At 40.2% G+C, this 18,508-nt stretch overlaps 1 non-coding gene across 1 annotated transcript; it reads right to left on the bottom strand.

The window, feature by feature from the left end:
* Nucleotides 1–12,883: 12,883 nt before the first annotated feature.
* LOC117713192 (small nucleolar RNA SNORA48) lies at nt 12,884–13,027 on the bottom strand. The gene has a single exon (XR_004607373.1). It is a non-coding gene; the product is annotated as a small nucleolar RNA SNORA48 (small nucleolar RNA).
* Between the last annotated feature and the right edge of the window lie 5,481 nt (nt 13,028–18,508).

The following is an 18,508-nucleotide window of genomic DNA, read 5'->3' as shown; positions in this document are numbered from 1 at the left end:
TTCTCTCAAAGTAAATAGCCAGGATTGGCTATGAGACTGTAAGTTTTCAACCCCATCAGAAATCCAGAATGACTGAGTTAACTGAAATTATGGGAAGCACAAAACATAGCTTCTAAAACTTAGCCAATTTATAGAGACCTCTGAAAACCTGGACAAAACGTTGGAGCATCTGATCTTCAGCCTTCTGGCCCAGGATCATCTGACAAACCTTAGTGCTGCAGAATTATTAAGGGCTGATTACTCTGTCTAGGCAGATATAATCAGTCGACTATTCTGCAAGTGTGTCGTTTTCTGGACAGTAATTTGTCTGTAGATGGAAAGAGGCAGTTCTTGCTTAGTGGCTGTCTCACCACAACTGGAGTAATTCCAAAGATGCTCAATTTCTTCTTAGAATTCAAGTCAGGAAGTTGTCAGGAGCAGACAAGTCTCTAATCAAAATGAACATTAATACAGAAATGTTTGTCAAGTCAATTCTGTAGGCTTCTGAAGTTTTGAAAACCAACTATCCATGTAAGGCAATCTGGACTGTTGTCTCTTAACTCCTCTCAGCTATTTCTAAATAAAATATAGAAAACACCCTAACAATAAACTCAAAGCCATGAATTTTCTATAGTCCCTTAACTCACAGGCTAACCATTTCAAATAAGTTAAAAAAGTTAAAGAAGGACTGGGTCTAAGCCTTGTATTCCTAAATGTGTTATATAGGCACAATGCCTATGAGAGTAACAATATTCATCTTACTTTTCTATCAATAAGAAGCTCATACCAATGAAAACCTTAGATTTGAAATCAAAGTAAATTTTGTACCATTTAAGAAATTATAGCTTCATCTTGATAATAACTATACAGATTTCTACCAATAGGTTATGGCTATGAAATAAATCCTAGCTAATCCTCCCTGTTCCAAAAAAACCACTACTTTTTCCTAGAAAGACAGCCCGATATTAACCACCTTAGTCCCCAAGCCCAGGGAATAGGCGCGCTGACTCTTCTTTAACTTTCTCAAGCTGATTACTGTCATTGAGATATTAGAAGAGGGGTGGGGGAAGGGTAAATTGATAAGCCTCTGATGCTGTGTCTTCACTGTATCTGGATGGAATTCCAGGACCTCAGAGGTTTGAGCAGTTCTGCTCAGCTTGCTTGATGAGTAGATACATCAAGGCTGTGTATTCTGCAATATACAATTCTCAATAAATAAATTAATAAAACAATTAATAAAACAAATTTTAGTAACAAGATAATTTTTTTAGAGGGCTGACATTTTATTAAAGATGTTGGTTCTAACAATTTTTCTCCCCCCCTTTTTTATTGGATATAATATTTACATTTCGTATTTTATCCCCTTACTCCATTTCTCCTCCCCACCCAGGAATCCCCTACCTCATCCCCCCTCCTCCTGCTTCCATGAGGGTGTGCCCCCACTTACACCCCACTCCCACATCCTCACCCTCAGATTCCCCCCCCCCCCACTCAGTGTTCAGCCTTCATGGAACCAAAGATCTCCTCTCCCAACTATGTCCAACAAGGCCATCCTCCCCTACATATACAGCTGGAGTCATGGGTCCCTCCCTATGTGCTCCTAGGCTGGTGATTTAGACCCTGGGGAGCTCTGGTTAGTTAGTATTGTTGCTCTCTTCATGGGGCCACCAACCCTTTCAGCTCCTTCAGTCTTCTCTCTAACTTCTCCATTGGGAACCCTTGATCAGATCAATTGTTAGTTGTGAGTATCTGCCTCTTGGTATGTCAGACTCTGGGGGACCTCTAAGGAGACAGCCCTATTAGGCTGCTGTCAGCATGCACTTCCTGTCATCAATATCAGAGTCTATTTTTGGTGACTGCTCATGGGATGTGGTCTCCAAACAACCTCTGCTTCAGTTTCTGTCCCACACTTTGTCTCCCTATTTGCTCCCTTGGGTATTTTGTTACTCCTTCTAAGTAAGACCTAGGCATCCACACTTGTTCTTCCTTCTTCGTGAGCTTCATGTGGTCTGTTAGTTGAATATTTGTTGTTTCAAACTTTTGGGCTAATATCCATTTATCAGTGAGTAAATACCATGTGTGTTCTTTTGTGATTGGGTTACTGCACTCAGGATGATATTTTCTAGTTCCATCCATTTACCTAAGAATTTCTTGAATTCATTGTTTTTAATAGTTGAGTAATATTCCATTGTGTAAATGTACCACATTTTTTGTATCCATTTCTCTGTTGAAGGACATCTGGGTTCTTTCCAGCTTTTGGCTATTATAAATAAGGCTGCTATGAACATAGTGGAGCATATGTCCTTGTTATATGTTGGAGCATTTTCTGGGTATATTCCCAGGAGTGGTATAGCTGGGTCCTCAGGTAGTGCTATATCCAATTTTCTGAGGAACCGCCAGACTGATTTCCAGAGTGGTTGTACTAGCTTACAACCCCACCAACAATGGAGGAGTGTTCCTCTTTCTCTGCATCCTTGACAGCATCTACTATCACCTGAGTTTTTGATCTTAGCCATTCTGACTGGTGTGAGGTGGTATCTTAAGGTTGTTTTGATTTGCATTTCCCTGATGACTAAGAAGATTTTTGATATTTTGTTGTTGCTGTGTGACATGCCTTCAATTTTTTGTCTTGGATTATTTATTCTTAGTAGGGTTTTTTTTTTTTTTTTTTTTTTTTTGTGTAGTTAACATTTATTTGAAGCTTTTCTTCTAGTGTCTTCTGTAGAGCTGTATTTGTATATAGATACTGCCTAGATTTGTTTTTATCCTGGAATATTTTATTTTCTTCATCTAGTGCAACTGAAAGTTTCGCTGAGTATAGTAGTCTGGGCTTTTATCTGTGGTCTCTTAGAGTCTGTAGAACATTTTTCCAGTCCCTTCTTTTCTCTTGAATCTCCATGGAGAAGTCAGATGTTATTCTAATAGCATAAAATATTATATATAAATTGCTTTATATATTAATAAATCTTTCCCCTTCAAGCATTTCATATTCTTTCATTCTGTGTGCTTCATGTTTTGATTGTTTGGTCTATTGGGAATTTTTCTGGTCCACTCTGCTCATTATTATGCATGTTTTTTATTCTTTGAAAGGTACCTCCTCCTTTAGGTTAGATAAGTTTTCATCCATGATTTTGTTGAAAATATTTTCTCAGCCTTTGACTGGGGATTCTTTTCCATTCTCTATTCCTATTATTCATAGATTTGGTTTTTTCTTAGTTTCCAGGTTTCTTAGATATTTCACATCTGCAGTGTTTTGGATTTAGCATTTCCTTTGCCCAGGTTATACATTACTTCCATCTTGTTTTCAATGTCTGAGAGTCTCTCTTCCATCTCTTGGATTCAGTTGGTGAAGTTGCCTATTATGTCCTTTTTTCAGTTCCAACATTTTAATTTTAATTTTCCACTTACGTTAGGTTTTCATTAGTGATTATAATTCTACTTTCCTGTCTTAAATCTTTTGTTTGCTTCATTCTACTGTTTGTACTTTAAGAAATTTCTTTAGTCCATTCATTTCTCCTTAAGGGTCTCTAGCCCTTATTTGTTACAATTATTTTGAAGTTTTTGCATGTGCTTTGGATGTATTGCATTTCTTATGATCTCCTATATTAGAGTTGTTGAAATATAATGGATGCATGTTTTTCTTGTTGTTATTATTATATTTTTTTACCCTGGAGTTTAGGCATCTGTCTTGATTATGACATACTTCTAGGTGCTGATATCTGTCTTGTTAGTTGGTGTTTTAGTCCTTGCTTTCTGTTGCCCTCTTTGGTTCTTAAGAGACTGCAGTAGGTGTGGGTTGCTTGTTAGGAAATGTGTCCATGATCTTGCCAGGTGGGATTACCTGGGTTTCTTGGTAAAATATGCTTCTAAGTATTGGGAACTGACACTTAGAAATAAGGGTAGGCTAGAAGTGGGGGTGGCTGAAGGCATCCACAGGAGGGAAGAATACAGGGTATCTCATCAGGGTCTCCTTAGTCACCTGGGAATGAAGCCAGAGAGGGAAGAGAGGCCATGTCAGGATGTCTGCTGGAGTGCTGGAAATGGTCTAGGAATTGTATTTGGAGAAAAAAAATTGAAAGTGAAGATCTGAAACTAGTCTACCTCTTTCCCTGGCCTACTTGCTCTCTGACATGTAGAAACTGATGCCTTAAAGAGTTTTTGTATTTAAATACTTGCAAACAAAACAAAAATTCTATTTTCTATATGGACACAGTGGGAATGAACTAAAACCCGAATACCTTGAAGGAGAATATTGTACATCTTTCATAATTTATTCATTTTAGGTAGGAAATATTCAATTTGATGTTATAATGTTACTGAGATTTCTAGAAACATGTAAGAATCTAGGAATGTAGAAGACAAAGAGTACTAAAAGGAGGTTGTAAGGTTAGTAAATTCAATCCAAGATTCTGGTAATGAATTCAGGTATAAGAAAAATATGTTTTGGAAAGATGAGAAGCTTTCGCAGGCTTTGTGGGGAGCCAACAGAAGGCGGCTATCATCCTTGCAGCCATCGTGAGCCATATACCCTGACAAGAGACTTGATTACAATAGCCTACAACAGCTGAGCACATTCTGATAACATCTTGTTTTTGATACCCAGGATTTTCCCTTGAGTGTGTGAGACTTAAAGGTGTGTGACTTAAGGGTGTGACTTAGAGATCAGATTTAGAGACAAGACCTAAGGGCATGACTTAAAGGTGTGACTTAAAGGTGTGGCTTAGAGATCAGATTTAGAGAAAAGACCTAAGGGCATGACTTAAAGGTGTGACTTAAAGGTGTGGCTTAGAAGTGAGACATATAAAAAACAAAAGGCAGACAGAAGAAATTACTATTAAGTATTAGGCACTTAGAGTAGGCACTTGAGACTCAAGACAGGCAATTAGGTAGTAGGCACTTAGCACTTGGAGAAAGAACTTGGAACTTGGAGGCACTATGGACTAGGAACTAGAAACTAGGGACAAGGAACTCAAGGCTTGGGACATGGACTAGGAAGAGAGACTGAAGAATAAACAGGATTGAATCACACTCTGTCTGGTCTCCATTCCTTGAGTCTGTCCTCTCTTTCTTGCTGAACCCAGACCCGATTACCAGAGCAGCTTGGGGCAGTGTGGGCTCTAACAATTTAGCCCCCAAGGCTTTTGGCAGTGCGGGTTCTAACATTGACAGAGTGGTGTGGTGGATAGCCCTAGCCTCTTGTTGTCACGGTAATTCCACTCCTGGGAGGGGCTGCGAAGAAGGAATGAATCTTGTAAACCTTCTGTCCAATCAAATTTGTTAAATAAAGGCTACAGCCAGTGATTGGGCAGTGGAAGAGGAGTGGGAGGAGCCAGAGGCAGGGAAAGAGGAGAAGACCAGGAGAGCCGTTGGAGGGAGGAGTAGAGTTGGTGGAAGCAGAGGGTAGTTGGTGGAGAGAGAGAAGACGAAGAAGACCTTGACCTAGGAAACTGAAAGTTGTTAAGAGCTCTTTTAGCTGGGGAATAGTGTAGTTTAATGGTAAATCTGCCCAATCTAGGCATGCAGCATTCATTTGATATTTATTGACTTGTATCTTTATTCTATGGACTCCCTATGGGCAGGAGATTTACCTCAACAAATTTGTAGCCTTTATTTAACAAATTTGATTGGACAGAAGGTTTACAAGATTCACTCCTCCTTCGCAGCCCCTCCCAGGAGTGGAATTACCATGACAAGAGGCTAGGGCTATCCACCACAGAGCGGTTGGCAACATTTTGGCACCCAACGTGGGGGCAGCTGGGGCCACAACAAGGCTTCATGGTCAATTTTCCTGATTGTTGTTATTATTACTTTGTAACGTCATTAAGGGAACTCTTTGAATATTTAGCCACAAAGTCTCAGATGACAGATAATTTGAGAAATAGACATGTTGGTATATGTTCTTGGTAATGCAAGAGAACAAACAGGCCTACCACTTGATGTAAGAGGTTTGGGCTGTTCAGGGTTAAATATCCAAATCTCAGTGAAATAGAACAGATTTCCTGTAGCCATCAAGATTGGGCTTCAGATTAATAGTATTTGAATTTAAATGTAGATTGAAGGCAACCTAGAAGGCTGATGATCTGGAAAGCACATTGTCAGTATTAGCACTGTATTTCCTTTTAATTCTCTTCTTTTGCTGTTTTACTTCACAAAGGGGCATATTTAGTTCCTTTATTTTTCATGCATCCACGACAAGCTTATATTTTTGTAATGGCCCCAGAACTTAAGACATATGTCATCACAACTGTTAGTGTTAGGTTTAAAAATAAATAATTTCAATCCTATACAACATTCTGTGTCTTCACCTCTCCATCATCAACAATTGATGGTACTGATGCCACCCTTTTATATTTTCATGCTATGTATCCATTAACACATTATTGTATCTGTAGTTATATTTAATAGTTTTAGCTTTAATATTAGAGTTAAAAGAATTATTTAACATCATTACAGTGTTAAAGTTCTCCATATCTGATTATAAGCTTTATCACACCCCTAGATATTTTCATGTTGGTCAATATCCTTTCAGTTCAACATGCAGATATTTCTTTAGCTTTTACTGTAAGGCAGGTAGTGAGCTTGTTTGTCTAAGGCATTTTTAATTTTTTTTTTTTCTATAGGGCCATATTTGAGGTTGCTGTTGTGGTTAGAGTTTCTTTGTTGTATCATTTTATGTGTAACCAGCTTTGTTCTACCAGCCTTCATCCTCAGCAGCAAAAATTCCTATGTAGTTTCAGTCTTTAGGGGGAGCACACTAGGAATTGCTATACAACTTTATGTGGGAAGGTCAGTTGTATTGTCTTCATACTGGGCTGGAGGCATGCCATCCAAGGGGTGATTGGGCCTTACCCACTTCCCTTCTCTCTATCCTTGCTAGTTTGAGAAGTATTATATGTGTTGTGCTGCCCTTTCCAAAAGCCCCAAATCAAAAGGGATACAAGAATTTTATCCAAAATTGTGGACTTTCTGATCCATGAGCCAAATGTACTTCTCCTCCTTTCCTAAGTAGCCAGAAGTCTGTATTTTGTTATAATAGGAAGCTGACTAATATGGAAATCAAGTTATAATCTTATAGGGACAAGTTGCTTTTCTCATTATGCTTTCAACACTTTCCCTCTGGGTACAGTTTGATTATAGTGTTTTTCAGTGAAGAAATCTCTATGCTCAACTTATTTGGAGCTATTTAAATTTGGGGCAATGTAATGTTTACTTTCCCTCCAGATTCAGAGTTGACTGTTATTGCATATGTAAATAAACATCAATTTCATTTTTCTTTTTGTCTCTGGGATTCTCATAATACACAGACTGCTTGATTGACAGTGTTCCATAAAGTTCATCACCTTCCCTTTCCTTCCATTCCCTTCCCTCCTCTTCTTTCCTCTCCCTTCTCCTTCCCCTACAATCTCCTCCTTTATACAGTCTCTTCCCCTTTCTATTCTTTTTCCTTTTTGTTTCTCTAACTAGATAATTTCAAATGTCTCTGAATCTATGTACCCATTTAAGAAAAATTAAAGCAGCTTTTGCAATTTTTTTTTGACAGTTCATTTCAGATGTTTTCTTCAGCTCCAGAGGTTCTTTCTTCTTCCTTCCCTGCCTTCCTCTTTCTTTCCTTTTCTTCACTGTCCTTGTCTTTGATTTCTATTTCATTGTTAAACTTTGAGTAGTTTTTTGCATTGTGTCCTTGAATTTACTCCTGATCTATTTGTCTGGCTTTGATTTCCAATATTTCACTGAGAGACATTATGATGATGATGTTAAGTTCTTGCCCAGGCACACATCTCTGTTCCTCTGGAATCAGCTGTAGAGCTTCCATTTTGTTCCTTTGGGGATGTCATGTTTTCTTGATCAATTAGCCAACTGAAGCTGCTTGCTTTTGTTTCCCCTTTTGAAGAAGCAAGTGCTGCCTTCAGTCTCACTCCCTGGTGTAGACAGATAAAAACTGTCACTTGTGACTCTATGTAGAAACTGTGGTTTTCACTCTGGTAAGCCTTCTTGTGCTCTTACAAAATCTATGACTGACTGAAGAGCCCCTATCCATTTTCTCTAGGACAGTTTTTCCAAAGCTGTCAAGCTTGTGTGTCTTCTCTCACACTATCAGAGTTAAAGGGTAAGACTCACAGAGATGACTCATATCTTTGCAGAGTATCGCAAGGGTTATACATGAGGATCTATAGGATGCTACTCACAGATATACAAGTAGGGTAATATATACATGTACTAGCGGGTAGCAGTGATCTAGGCTAACTATACCCTGGGGTTTGTGGGTAGAATTCTCGATTTTGTCCATAAGACACATAGCAGAACTCTCTTCAAGTTATTACTCCAACTAAATGTCTGTTGCGGCCTGAGCTGCCCTATGCTTGGGGGCCAAAGTGTCACGGACCACTATGTCAGTATTGAAACCCGCACTGCCAAAAGCCTTGGAGACTAAACTGTTAGAGCCTGCACTGCCCCAAGTTGCTCTGGTCTGCAGGTTGGGGTTCATCAAGACAGAGAATGAGAACGGACATGAAGAATGGAGACAAGAGTGTGATTCAATCCCGTTTATTCTTTAGTCTCTCTTCTTCTCTCTAAGTCCCAAGTCTTCAGTTCCTAGTCCCTAGTGCCTCCAAGTTCCAAGTTCTTTCTCCAAATGCCAAGTGCCTAATAACTAATAATTCTTCTTCTGAGTTCTCTAGTCCAAGTGTCTTCTTCCTCAATGCCTAATTCTTACTCCAAGTTGTACTCTAAATTTTACTCTCTAACCTAATTCCTAGCAGTTGTACCTCTGAGTGCCTAATAATCTGTTGCTTTCTTCTGTCTGCCTCTCACCTTTTCTATGTCTCAATTCTAAGCCACACCTTTAGGTCATGCCTTTAAGTTACACCCTTAGGTCTTGTCTCTAAATCTGATCTCTAAGTCAAGCCCTTAAGTCTCTGCTCTAAATCACAGCTTTAAGTCTCACATACCCAAGGGAAGATCCTGGGTATCTAAAGCAAGATGTTATAAGAGTGTGCTCAGCTGTTGTAAGCTATTGTAATCAAATCTCTTATCAGGGTATATGGCTCAAGATGGCTGCAAGGATGATAGCCACCTTCTGTCGGCTCCCCACAAATGTCTTTCTGTATCTAGCTATCTGAGGATAATTCATTCGTTTACCTTCTCATATTTGAATAGGTGGGGCAGAAATTTGTCTCTTGCACAGCAGCACCATGGTTGAGAAATCTTGATATTTATTTCACTCACATTTTTCCTTGTGGAAGAAATCAGAGCCCAGGATTTCTATCACTGATCAACAGATTCTCCTGCCCTTAGGGAAGGGTTATAAAAAAAAAAGATATTAAAATTTCTGACTTTATACTCACTAATTAAACTAATTTTGGAGTATTTTCCTACATACTGTGCTAGAACATCAGGCAGATTTTAGAGAGTGCACAAAAACTATTCTTTGAGTTTACATGTCAATAGAAGTGTTTTGTGGGAGATTGGGATGTGAGAGTCCCATTCCATCATGTTTCCCTTGTCCTAATTTTCATCTTCTTTTCATCAGGATCTCAATATGTAGCTACGGTTGGCCTGGAACTTTGTATCATTTAAGCCGACCTTAAGCTTTCAGTGTTCTCCTGCCTCTGCATCTGCAGTGATAGAATTATAGGGATGAATTACTGTGTAATGTAACTTTGCTGGAAAATGGCTGAAAAGGAAGCTTTCCAAGTCCCAATATTTAAGCCTTATGATGACACTATGTGATAGTAATGCAATCTTTCAAGACCCTTCAAACTACTTCATCTAACGTCTTTCTAGCTTCCCTCTCTATATGACATCTTACATTATACCTGTGAGCTTTCCTACTTTCAATTTTTCTTAATATTTCCCCAAGTCACTGCTAATTACAGTCTAAAATCCCAATTTAAAACACACTTGTGACATGAAGTCTTTTTTGTTTATACTTTAAAAATATTTTTATTATTGGAATTCATTATATATATTATTTTTATGATTATAGGGCTTTTTTGACTTTTTATTGGTTCTTTGTAAGAATCACATCATGTATTCCAGTCCTTCTCATCTCTTAATTCCCTCATATCCACCCTTGCCCTTTAACTTCCTACTCCAAGTAAAAACCACACAAACACCCCACTACCACCACCACCAAATAAACAAAATGAAAATCTAAAGCATAAGAAACATCTCTTTGTAGAAGCTGTAGTATGGCACAGTTTTTCCCACAGTCTATCTCTCCATCCATACATCTTCACTTGTAAATTTTCATTGCAATGAGTCAATAGTCAATAGTCTGGTTGGAGATCTCTGGCTTCTGCAACACCACCAATATTGGATCTTCACCAGTCTTCTCCCAGTTATTGTTCTGTGTCATGGAGAATCTGAAGCTTTGGATATGTAAGACCAGCTCTTTCATGCTCCTGCGGTTCATAGACATTGTAAATTTTGGGGTAGACTAACTCAAATTCCAGGATCTGGAACCTGGGTGATAGCTGAGTTGGTCAGCCTACTAGCTCTCCTGAACCCATACTATCAGGATGAGCTATGCAGCTCTGCTGCAGCTAGGCCACATAGTGCCACCATTGACAGAAGGCAGAGTCTCACGCCCTCAGGGGCACCCACAGCTCTACTCTGCTGTCTCCCTCTCCCAAGCACTGCAGCCTGCAAGGGGTGGGCCAACTCTCTCACTCTCAGAGCCTTGATGCTGGCTCACAGATGCCTTAGCCACCAGGGTCAGTTTCGTCATGTTGCCCAGTCAAGGTGCAGGGCCCACTCTCCCAAGTGCTACAGTCAATGAGGGGTCAGTGTAAAATAGCTAGTATTTTTAGAACAGTAACCAGATCTCTTGACTCCCTGCCAGTCCTTCCAGTTTTCAGCCTAGGTTCCTTCAAAGGTTTCTCCCAACTGTTCTTCCTTTGCTTCCCTAACAGTCTGTTTAAGCATTCCCTTCTTCCAGCTCCAAACTATAACAACTGTTCTAGCCTCTCTGCTTTGCTCAGCTTCTCCTGGCTCAACTGTATCCTAAGAATATCTTCTGCACCAAATGCCTTCTCTTCTCACTCTGCTTTATTTCTCCTGCTTCCACCCCACCCCACACACACTTCTCTCAGCCTCAGCTGTTTTTTTTTTTTTTTTTTTTTCTTTTTTCTGTATCCTGTTCTCAGAAATCCAAGAAGTAACCAACACTGGAGGTCACAGGTTCAAGCAATTCAACAGCTAAGAATTCTTAAAGGGCCATTAACTGGCAACTGGGGATCCTTTAAAGGGCCAGGCACACATGATAAATCACACTGCAGTCCAGGATTAGCTATCCCTGCTCTCAAGTCCTCAGGGTCCCATTCTCCAGACTAACACAGGTCATGGAGTGGAGGTGGAGCATCGCTCCAGCTCCCAGGTCACATCATGGTAAACAAGTGGCTGAGCCACCTCTCCTGCAGTCTCACCATCCTGGTGGATAACATGTGCCCTCTGCACCAGGACCAGCTTTACTGTGCTGTCCAGGATGCTTGCAGGACATGGGGCCAGTGAGGGACTTGGCCCACTCAACTGCTTTCATGATCCTAGAATCAGCTCTTCATCATCTGCCTCAGATGATGAGGGGTAAAGGAACAGAGGATGTATTTCCCAAGTCCAGGCCACCTCAGAACAGAGGAGTGGCAGCTCTCCCTTGCTCACTATTTCTGCTGGATAGCTCACTCATGTCCCTGTCACCAGGGCCAGTTCTACTGTATAGCTCAGGTGAGGTACAAAGCCTGCTCTCCTGATGCCTGCAGCTGGTGAGGGAAAGGGATAGATCTCATGCTCTCAAGACCTTAGGGACAGCTCTCCCAACTGCCACAGATAGTGAGGGGCAGGGGTTGGGGATCTGCCCACATCCATACCATTGCAGATGATCAGCAGAGCCAATCATTTCACTTACCTCCTCCACCAAGGTCAGCTCTGCTGTGCTGTTCAGGTGAGGTACAGGGTCTGCTCTCCCAAGTGCTGAAGCTGGTGAGGAACAAGGTTAGCTCTCCCATGCCTGTGACCCTGTGGGCAATCTTACCAACTACCAGAGGTTTCAGCAGGGATGGATATTACTCCTGTACTCTTCCCACCCCACAGCAGACAAGTGGTGGGGTCAGCTCAACCGCACTCATGCCTTTGGGGCTGACTCACTCACATCTCAGCCACTAGAACCAGCTCCACTGAGCTTCCTGGGCAAGGTGCAGGGCCTGCTCTTCCAAGTATTGTTGCTGCTAAGAGACGGGGCCTCCTCTCCAGAATGCCACAGCCAGTGAAAGGCAGGGTTAGTTTTGCACAACCCCTGGAAATTCACGTGGTTCCATCCTAGTGGTCTCCATGTTCTCTAGTGGTGAGATGAGTCACACACATGGATACTGACCCTGCTGCTATGAAACCATGAATTCCAACATGGCCTTCAGTGGCAGCTTAGGCTAAGACCTCACCGTGACCCCAGGTTGTGGGGCTGGCCATTCACAACAGCCTATTCTTCTCCACCCTTGAATCTCCAGTCCCATCTCTCTCCATAATGTTCAAGTCGGTCCACTTCTTTTTCTCTCCCATTTGTTCACCACATACTAGGACATTGTGGTGCCTCCTGCTGCAGGCTGATCATAAGGCTGACAGTCTGGATGTGACATGCTGGCCTTGTAAGCAGGTTTCTATGGCCTGTCTGTGCTAAGCACTGGAGGGTAGGCCTGTGGCTAGCATGATGATCCACATGTCTCTCTTTGTCTTCTTTCCCCCCAGTACTGCACTGCATGATGTCAGGCAGTAAGGACTCTGTGTGTCTATGGCTCTCCTGTGCCATGTGGCAGAGGACAGATTTGTAGACATCATTCCATGCCAGCATGGCTCAATACTGGTCCCTATCTATCTCTCTTCTCCTGACCTGTTCTGCCTGGATTTGATTTGATTTTTATGTGTCCTAGGCATAAAACAGCTTTGGCCACCAAGCCAGATATCAAGCTAGAATGAACAAAGGACTGCCATCTGCTCTGCCCCTGACAGATATAAGAATAATACCACCAGCCAAGTCTCACTTGGCCCATTGCCAGGGGGAGATTTTTTTAAAATATTATAATACAATTATATATATAATTTTGCCTTCCTTTTCTTCACTTCAAACTCTTCCATTGTCATGGTTTGAATATGCTTGGCCCAGGGAGTGGCAATATTAAAAGGTGTGGTCTTGTTGGAGTAGGTGTGTCACTGTGGGTGTGGGCTTTAAGATCCTAGAGAACTAGAAATCAGGATTCTGCTAGCAGCCTTCAGATAAAAATGTAGAGCTCTCAGCTCCTCTTGCGCCATGCCTGCCTGGATGCCTCCATGTTCGCACTTTGATGATACAGGACTGAACCTCTGAACCTGTCAGTCAGCCCCAATTAAATGTTGTCCTTTATAAGACTTGCCATAGTCATGGTGTCCACAGCAGTAAAACCCTAAGTAAGACAGAAGTTGGTACCAGGGATTGGGGTATTGCTGTGATAGACCTGACCACATTTGAAAGAATATGGATTTTGGGACTTTGGATGTGGAAAGCAGTGCAATGCTTTAAATGGGTATAATGGTCTATCTTAGTAGGAATATGGAAGATGTTGTTACTGAGAGTGAATTAAATCATGAGGATCTGGCCCAAAAGTGTTTCAGTGGAGAATATCACTATGTGGCCTAGCGACTGTTTTCATGGTATTTTGGTGAAGAATGTGACTATTTTTGCCCTTGTTTAAAGAGTCTGCATGAGGCTAAGGTGAAGAGACTCAGATTAATTGTATTGAAGAAGGAAGTCTCAGAAATGCCCATCATAGGCTTTGTTTTCTGGTTAAGTCTCATGAAGAACATTTTAAACAAGCATAGCAAACTGAGAAAAGAGAAAAATATAAAATATGTGGTTCAAGTATTAAAGGGGCACCAAGAAGTGAAATGGACATGAATCTTGTGTTTTAGTGATGTTAAATTGAATTAAGGGGGTAGTAAACTTGGGGCAAGATCCTATACAGCTAAATTTAGGTCAAGGCATGGTAGTACTAGCCTTTAATCCCAGGAGGCAAAGACAAGCAGATCTCTGAGTTCAAGGCCAGCCTAAAACAGGGCAAGTTCTAGGTGAAGAAAACCATAAATCCAGGTTTGGTGGACCGCACCTTTAATCCTAGTGTTTAGGAAATAGGAATGCAGACTTCTGTGTTCAAAGTCAGTCTATGGAGCAAGTTCCAGAACAGCCAAGCTTAGACAGTGAAGGGGTTGGAAAACAGAAAGCTGGTGATAATGTAATAGGACAAGGGGGCCATGTTTCAGTCTCACCAAGCAGCTGAACTCAGCAGCTTCAGCCATGTGGCTCTGGCTTTAGAGTCCAGAATAGAAGGGACCACTGGGACATATTATTGAATAACTAATTGTTTTGCTTTCCCCGCCTCCATCTGGGATCTGGTCTTTCTTGAGTTTCTGGATGTCCTGTACATGCTGACAGAGACTGTCTGAGTTCATATGTTCATGCAACGTTCTTCTTAATTTCATAAGCAAAATAAATATAGCTCCCCTCTCTAGTAGAAGTCTTTACAGAGCTAGAGAGCACATTTGTAGAAATTTACATGTTTACTTCCAATTATCTTACGATTCTCTCACCTTTGCACCCAAACACAAGGTATACTGCCTTTCTATGGATGACATTCAGAAAAGGATGTTGAATCACTCTGTATGCATCCTTCTGCAGTATTTACTAATCCTTTCTGATACAAATTCTCTATAACGGAGGAGGAATTCCCACTTATTCAAGAGTAGTTCGCTTTAATGTATTTCCTTTATTTAAAATATTTTTTTTCTCTCATACAATACATTTCATCTGTTTCCCCTCAATCTGTTCCTTCTAGCTTGCCCCGACTCCCCTGCTCCAGATCCTTACCCCCATCCAAAGCCCTCTTTGAAAAGACTAGGCCTCCAGAACATGAAAACAAAGCAGTATACAAAACAGGACAAAAAGCTCCCCCCTTCTCTCTACACTTATGCTGAACTTACTCTTTGGTGGCAGGATGTTTCTAAACAGAATTATTAGTGCAGTATTTTCCAGATTTTAAGTGTTGCTTACACTGGGAATAAATTATTCCCTTGCTTGTAGAAAGTCTAATTGGAGACAATTTTGTTAGGTTGCTGCATTAATGTATTATAATTTAACCCAATAGGGCTGGAGAAATTGCTCAGCAATTAAGAGCACTGGCTGCTCTTCCAGGGGACCCAGATTTGGTTCCCAGCATCCACATAGCAGCTCAGAGCCATCTGTAACTCAGTCTCAGGAGTTCCAACATCCTCTTCTAGCTTCTGGAGGTACTACATACACATGGTACACTGACATACATGCAAGCAAAGCATTCATACACATAAAATAAATTTAAAATTTTGCCCCAAATATATCAGCCCTTTGAACTTCAAAGACTTTGTGTTTATATTTTCTGTATAATTTTGAGACTATGTTTTAAATTTTATTTAAGTAGCACTAATGGATTTCTTTGGTAATTCTTTAGCATTATGAATGCATTTTACTATGAATTTATTTCATTTATATTTTTGGAATGTAAGAGGCAGATATCCTGCCATTATGTTTTCTAGGACCAAGGCAGTAGAGAGGCTATAATCTTTCAAGAAGTGTGAGCCTTCATTATGCTTTCCCTGAATTAGAAAACTATTTGGTCATGTGCTAACTAATTAGAAGGAAAGATGTGGGAAACTTGTTAGTAATAGTGTAGAAAGCAAACTGATGTGTCATAGGCGTGTAAAAACAGGGCAACCAAAGTCTTCAAGGTGTGTAGTCAAGTATGTGCACAGTCACTTTGCTTGTGAATCTGATTCCCACTGTCAAGTGAGGAACTATTCTAAGGGAAGAGTGTGACACAGCCCATTTGGTGTGTGCTAGTCATGGTAAAAGTATGTTGTTTATAAGCCAAAACTCTATTGAGGTGCCATATTTTAGACAATTTTAAATACGAGCAAATACTTAAACTAGGATACTTACAATTTATTAATGCCATAATTTTCATTTTTTCTCTTCTTTCTTCTTGCAATCCTGTTCATGTATAATTCTTTTGAGACGATCTCTAATGCCTCAGATGATATTTGACTTGAGTACTGTGTGACTTTTCAGGAAGATGTGAATAAACACCTATTTACCCTAGGTAGGACATCCAAGACAAATGGACTAGAAGCACCCTAGCTCAAGTGAACAAGTAACTTTATTACTGTCACTCACAAGATACCAGGCGAGGAATTGTTTACAACATAGGTGACTCAGGCAAACTCACTCCATCATTAGTGATAACTTATAGAAACTGTGTCTTTGCTAGCCTTATTCCCCCAGCATCTGGCTACAACTGACTTAACCTTGTGGAGGGGTCTAGTGCATCTTGTCACCTTCAAAATCTTTCTGAATTTCCTATGTTTTGGTTAGTTTCTGAGTCTTGCCTTGATCTTAACATGCATCCTTCTTTTTTTCAGTAGGAACACTTCAATAGCTGCCCATCGAAAAAATAAACTAGTAAATGTGTGTCTTCACTGTCACCCATTCCTCCTTGCTTTTATTTTCTAATTCTTCTGCTTTTAAAATAAAAGGAATCTCAGTATTTTATATAAAGCATGCTCCTATTCTTTCTGTTCATTTGTTCACTTCTGTTTGCCAGTTCTATAATTATGCAGTATGGAATTATAACAAAGACTTTCTTGAAACTGTGAGTGTGGGGGTGAAACTGAATATGAAAAAGATATTCTGTTTAGTGGGATGAAAGTTCTTCAAAACATCATGAGTTAAATTTTTAAAGAACATTTTGCTGTCTGGTTGTCATAGATCTCTTGTGAGGTAAACCCAATACTTAATAGGACTTGCAGGTGATCCTTTTTATTGATAATCCATCAGACAGTGATCCTTTTATTTGTGTTCTTTTACTGGGGGCAAGAGGGGAGAGAAAGCTTGGCAAGCACTGAGCCATATATCTAGAGGAGCTCAGAAGCACTGCCACGCTGATGGAGGTAGGATTCATGTCAGCTCTGCCTCACTGAGTAGAGTGTGGAAGAGGGGGTAACCCTTCCCCCAGCCTTTACTTTACACCTGTCTGGGTACTGTAGCCTGAGAGAAGAGTTGTGTTTATTTATTTTACAACAATCCCAAGCACTGTTCACCATGAGAAGAAATTCTTCTTTGCCAAAAGCAAATCAGACATGCAACCAATTTCAAGTCCTTGGTAGCCATCCTGCCCAACATTTTGGTTTTGAATACAGAGAGGTAGGAAGAAGCCATATGTGATCACACACAGTGGGCTCAGAACTCCAGTTCATTAAGTAACTGGGAGTGAGCATGTGAGGATATGTCAGCGGGAGAGACTATTTTAGTTTAACGCTTGTTAAGTATATTTAACTCCTCTTCATGTTGCAGACTAAACAGGGGTGAAATTGTTTGGGTTATCATCTGTATTATTCCCACGATGGTTCTTTTAGTTTCTAATTTACAGATGCATTTTTGGCCTTTGCTTTCTCTTTTTATGTTTTCTAACTTTAGATGCCTTCTGAGTTTTAAAATTAACTTTCACATTTGTGTTTGTGTGTGTGTGTGTGTGTGTGTGTATGTGTGTGTGTGTGTATGTGTGTGTACATATACACACATGTTTGGTTCACAGTATGCTTGTGGAGGCCAAAATACTTGCAAAATTGTTTCTCTCCATTGCTTCTTTCCTTGTAGGAGAGAATGTACCATTGTTCCATCCATTTTGTAGATGTAGGGTATAGATCTCAGGTAATCAGGCTCCTCAACAAGTACCTTTACCCACTGAATCATCTCAATTCTGATTGTGTAAAAGCAAGATTGTTTTTAAAATCTCAACGAAACCCTTGAAATGTATCTTTTGATTTCTAGAGACATGTAGCTATGAAACTTAATGTTTGGGTGTTTTAAAAGTTCTCTAATAAATTCTACACATATTTAAGTTATCCCCACTACCCAAGTATTAGGAATATCTTCTCTCCCTCTATCATAATGATACAATTTTATGAAAATCTGTCTGAACACCTCAACAGACTGACCTTCTGGTAGAACTCCCAGTGAAATGATAATATCCACTGAGATGATTTAAGCTTATGGATGTAGTTAGACAGCTATCTTACTGTGTATTTACCCTGTTTAAATTTAACCCAACCTTACAATACCAATGTGACCAACATCTCTTGGATTTCCCATAAAATCAGCTTTCACAACCTAAGCTAATATATGCATTTCACAATAAGTTAGATACCCTTCCATTTCCTGACCTAGAACAAGTATGTTTGTGTGTTACAGAAATCATTTACTAAAAGCATCTAAGAAATTGAAAGCAGAAATGAAACCAATATCTCCCATAATTGTGTAGATACAATGGATCAAGATTATTTATGGTTCTGCTTTTTGTGTGTGTGTTTTTTTTTTCAATATTGAATGCTATTTGAGCCCAGGTGGGATCAATATAATAACTTCTGTTGGTTTGGAATCTATGATAAAGAGCTCTGTAAAAAATACCTCGTGGCATCTCCTGTG

This window comes from Arvicanthis niloticus, chromosome 7 (assembly GCF_011762505.2).
Source record: "Arvicanthis niloticus isolate mArvNil1 chromosome 7, mArvNil1.pat.X, whole genome shotgun sequence".
Lineage (NCBI taxonomy): Eukaryota > Metazoa > Chordata > Mammalia > Rodentia > Muridae > Arvicanthis > Arvicanthis niloticus.
Note: the sequence above shows the minus strand (reverse complement) of the source record. Positions and strands in the feature narration are given on the sequence as shown.